The 5,349-nt window shown below is 46.4% G+C and overlaps 1 pseudogene; it reads right to left on the reverse strand.

The window, feature by feature from the left end:
* Positions 1-4,312: 4,312 nt before the first annotated feature.
* Positions 4,313-4,434, reverse strand: LOC142444186 (small Cajal body-specific RNA 24; annotated as a pseudogene).
* Between the last annotated feature and the right edge of the window lie 915 nt (positions 4,435-5,349).

Below are 5,349 nucleotides of genomic sequence, written 5' to 3' on the forward strand. Positions count from 1 at the left end.
GAGGCATAACTCAAACCAAACTCATTGCCATTGAGTTGAACCCGTCCCCTAGTGACCCTACAGGGAGAGTAGACCTAGATCTTGACGAAACAGAAAGTCTCATCTTTTTCTCTTGGTGAGGCTCACGGGTTCAAACTGCTGACCTTGCAGTTAGCAGTCTAGCACGTAACACGCTCCACTACCAGCCTCGTTCTTTCTGCCATTCCCCGTCAGTGTCCAGGGAGAAAGCAGGCAAGACTTCGGCTTCTCTCGTTCACAATTGTGTTCCCAGCCTGTTGTTGTCCCTGGCATCTTGGGCATATTCAAGACACAGTGTTTGAATGAAGAAATAGGAAAAGCCATCGATTTTATTCCCTCCAGTTGTCTTAAGGAGAAACCAAAGTGACCGGGCCAGCTGCCATCAATTCCACCGGTGCGTTGCCAAGTAGAACCCAGCTCTGCAGGTTTTTCCTTGTCTTATTTTTATCCCATAAGATTTTCTTTTTCTTTCGTTCTTTCTTGTTTAAAAATCATTTTATTGGGGGCTCTTACAGCTCTTATCACAATCCATCCAGCCATCCATTGTTTCAAGCACATTGGTACATATGTTGCCATCAGCATTTTCAAAACATTTTTTCTACTTGAGCCCTTGGTATCAGCTCATGTATCCCCTCCCCACCCTCCCTTCCTCATAACCCTTGATAATTTATAGTTTTTTAAATGTTTTACACAGACTACTGTCTCCCTTCACCTGCTTTCCTGTTGGGCTCTGTAGGTTTTCCTATGTGAATTTAGGGAAATGCATCACCAGGCCTTTCTTCCAAGGTATGCCTCAGTGGGTTTAACCTGCCAAACAAACTCAAAAAGTAAACTCACTGCCAAAAGCCTCATCTTTCCCCCTTGGAGTGCCTGGTGGGGTGGAACTACTGACTCAATGAATTTGCCTTCCCCAGGGAGGTCGTTAAGAGGATAGGCCCCAAAACGAAAGTTCCTGGGCTCAAAACAAGGCATCCTGGCCCTGCTAGCTAAGTAGCTGTGAGACACTGAGCCTGTCACTTAACCTCTCTGTGGCTCAGGTTCCTGACCTGAAAAAGGGAGAGTGTAACAGGACCATGGGGAGAAGTCAATGAATACATGGAAAAGATTTGGCTGATAACCAGTCAGCAGTTCTGGTCCTTGAGAAAAGATGCGGCAGTCTGCTTCCGCGATGATTACACCTTGGAAAGGCAACGGGGCAGGTCCACACTGCCCTGCACTGTCTCCGAAAGTGGGAATACCCTAAAGGCAGTGGACTTTAGTCTGGGGGCTGTCTCTAATCAGCTAATACCAACCCATGGTATTTCCATCACCCCATTGCCCGTGCAATCCAGCAAATGACTGAAGAGGAGGAAGCCTTGGGGCCTTTGAATTGTAGAGCAGCAGAGACTGTTGTACGGAGCACGGACTGCCAGAATTCCCACCACGTTTGTCCCCAAAGACGTAGAGCCAGAGTGATCCTTAGAAGTGAGAGTGGTAAGACTTCATCTCAAGCCCCCGGGAGGAAGCAGACCCCAGAAAAGGACCTCACACTTGGTGAAGTATACAATCTGCCCCCCAAAAAGGAGGGAGGCACTTGAGATGGATTGAGGCGATGGCTACAGCAGTGGGCTCTCACATAACGATTGTGAGGATTGTATGGCCCAGGCGACGTTTCCTTCGGTCGCACAGAGGGAGGGTCGCTACGGGTCAGCACCTAACAGCAGAACAACATCTTATCATCTACGGGAAGGCTGCCCCTCCCCACCTCTGTGCTGTCAGGATGGGCCCTGTGACTGGTTTTGGCAATGGGCTGGCAGGGGCTGTGCCACATGCGGCTTCCGAGTGGGAGCTTTCCAAGCCTGGGTCTGTTTTGACACGTGTTGTAAAGTATAGAATTTGCCCTTGCTCATGGCTTCCCAGCCAAAGCTCCTCAAGTGAAGCGACCACCCATCTGTCCGCAAAGGCTGGCACGGTGGTCTGATGCTGAGCAGAGCAGCTCCCAGATGAAGAAGAAAGGAAAACCCATAGATCTTATTCCCTCTCAGTGTCTGAGAGAGAAACCAAAGCATCAAGGCCAGCCACCAGCTGCTTCCCAGACCCTCTGGGCCCAATGATTTCATCTGCAAACAATGATGGGGTGGCAGAGCACAGGGCAGCATTCTGTTCTCTGGCACATGGCGGGAGTCAGTTGGGGGCCAATGCTGCGACAGCTAAAAGTATAAAACAAAACACTGCCCACCAAGGGAGCGCCTCTGAGCATCCGCGTCTAACGGCTTCATAACCCACTTCCATCAAGTCGCCTCCTTCTCCTAGTGACACTACACACGGCTTCCGGAGCCGTAACCCTTAGGGAAGGAGAGCCACATCTTTCTCCTGACGAGCAGCTGGTGAGATATGACACCAGAGCTTCCTCAGTCTCCGTCATGTAAGCATACTTGATGGATTGATTTTTACCTGGAGTTGACTTCAGTCTCCAGGTCGACTGCGATTGCAGGGGTCAAAGTTGCCATTCTAACTCACAAGGTTAGTTTTTCGGGAGGGGCCAGCCCGTACCCCACGACTACCAGATGTGGTGAATATCAGTCTCCACAACTCTGAGACCAGAAGAACTAGATGGTACCTGGCTACCACAACCACGTGCTCTGAAAGGGATCACATTACAAGGTCCTGGACAGAGTGGGAGAACACTGTGGAACAAAACTCAAAATCGTAACAGAGCCCAGGCTTACTGGCGAGATAGAGAGTAGTAGACCTTCTGATACTAGGCTCTTGGATACCTGTCTGGAAATGACCTCACCCCCATGGCTCAATTTCAGTAAAACAATGTTGTTGTCGTTGGCTGCTGCCAAGTTGGTTCCCACTCACAGGGACCCTGTGCACAACAGACTGAACCCTGCCCGGTCCAGTGCCCTCCTCACTGTGTGTTTGAGCCCATTGTTATAGCCAGGCCTGTCTGTCTTCTCCAAGGGCTTCCTCCTGTTTGCAGCCCCTCTGCTTTACTAAGCCTGACGCCCTTCACTGGGGACTGGTCTCTCCTGACAACATGTCCAACATGAGACGAAGTCTCTTGGCTTCCAGGAGCATTCTGGCTGTACTTCTTCCAAGGCAGCCTTGTTTGTCCTTTTGGCAGGCCATGGTCCTTTCGGTATTCTTCACCAGCACCATAATTCAAATGAATCAGTCCTTCTTTGCTTGTCCAGCTTTCATCCATAGGAGGGGATTGAAAATATCATGGTTTACAAGAGCTCAAGCAGAAAGGAAATGTTTTTAAAATGGTGATGGCAACGAATGTACAAATGTGCTTGACACAATGGATGGATGGATTGTGATACGAGTTGTATAAGCTCCCAATGAAATGATTTATTAAAAAAACAGAAAATTTGGTTTAGGTCAGGCACACTTTAGTCCTCAGCGTGACATCTTTTTTTTCTTTTTTTTTCTTCTTCTTATCTCAACGTGACATCTTTGTTTTGCAACTTTAAAGAGATCTTGTGTAGCACGTTTGCCCCCCAGCAATGTGTCACATGACCCTTGACTGCTGTGTCCATGAGTATTGATTGTGGATCCAAGCAAGACTGTGTCATCTATAGCTCAAAGGTTGTTCATAAAGCTTCCTCCAATCCTAATACTGAATTATTGTTCATATCATCTAGTTTCTCTGATTATTAGCTTTGCATACAGATTGAAAAGGCATGCTGAGAAGATACAGCCCTGGCACACACCTTTTCCTGAGTTTACACTTTGCAGGATCCCTTTGCTTTGTTCCCACAGCCGTCTCTTGGTCCATGTATAAGTTCCTCCTGAGCACAATGAAGTGTTCTGGAATTTACATCCTTCTCAAGGCTCTCCATTGTTTGTTATGACCCACGCAGTTGAATGCCGTGGCATAGTCAATAAAACACAAGAGAACATCTTCCTGGTATTCTCTGCTTTCAGTCAAGATCCATCTGACACCAACAATGATATCTCTTTTTCCAAACTCTCTTCTGAATCTGGCGGACACTCTGACAGTTCCCTATCACTGTACTGCTGCCACCATTGTTGGATGGGCTTCAGTAAAATCTTACTTGCTTGTGATATCAATGATATTGTTCTATCATTTGAGCATTCTGTTGGGTCGCCTTTCTTTGGAATGGGCAGAAATATGGATCTCTTCCAGGCAAGTAGTTGACTTCCAAATTTCCTGGCTAGATGGGTATGTGCTTACAGTGCTTCATCAGCCTGTTGAAACTTTTCACTCTCTCTCTCTCTCTCTCTCTCTCTCTCTCTCTCTCTCTCTCTCTCTCTCTCTCTCTCTCTCTCTCTGTGTGTGTGTGTGTGTCAGTAGTGGAATGATCCACCCTTTGTACTTGCAAAGGGTGAACAGAAAGCTACTATAATTTTTCTAGGATATTTATAAAGCATTATCTTCTGTTGAAATTTTTCAATGGGTGTTCTATCAATTCTTGGAGCCTTGTTTTTGGTAATGCTTTCAGAGAATCTTGGACTCCTTCCTTCAGTACTGTTGGTTCTTGCTCATATGCTGTCTCTTAAAGTGGCTCAATGCTGAGAAGTTCTCTTTGGGACCACGCCTGTGTGTTCTTTTCTTTTCATTTCATTTTGATGTTCCCTGCATCGTTCAATACTTTGTCCAGAGAATCTTTCACGATGGCCCCTCGAGGCTTGCCTTTTTTCTTAGTTCTTTCAGCTTAAGATATGCCGAGCATGTTTAAACAATCGATAGGCCTATATGGGCATAATAAATGCCACAATGGTACGAACCTGTGAAAAATCAAACATCTAGATCACACGGGCAGCATTCACTCACTCAAGGACACAGTTCATTAGAATTAGGAAAAGAAGAATGGAAACGGGAAAAAGCAAGAGGACGAGGGATAAGCGAAGTCACTTGTGGGGACTGAAATCAATGCTATGAACAAAATGTGTGTGAATTGTCGACTGGAAAACAGATCTGCTCGTTAAGCTTCACCTAAAATGTGAATAAATAAACAAATACTCTCACCATGGCCAGCTCCCACCCTAAACAAACACACTCCTCTCCAGAGTTGTGGGAGAATAATTTTTTGTTCTTTTGGCCATCTGGTTTGTGGTCATTTGTTATGGGGAGTTAATATATCACCTTTGCAGAGAAGGGAGAAAGACAGGCCTTTCTATTCCTGTAAAGAGTTACAGTCTGGGAAACTCATAGGAGTCTAAAGGGTCGCTGTGAATTGGCATTGACTGGGTGTGAATTGGCAGTGAGTTTGGTTTTGGTTTTGGGCCTAGAGTTGGAAACAATTTGTGCTGAGGTGTAGACTTGGCTTACTACTAAGTGGTCTTTCCTCTTTGGCTCTGAAACTTTTACCTGACTGT

Source organism: Tenrec ecaudatus, chromosome 3 (assembly GCF_050624435.1).
Source record: "Tenrec ecaudatus isolate mTenEca1 chromosome 3, mTenEca1.hap1, whole genome shotgun sequence".
Taxonomy (NCBI): Eukaryota; Metazoa; Chordata; class Mammalia; order Afrosoricida; family Tenrecidae; genus Tenrec; species Tenrec ecaudatus.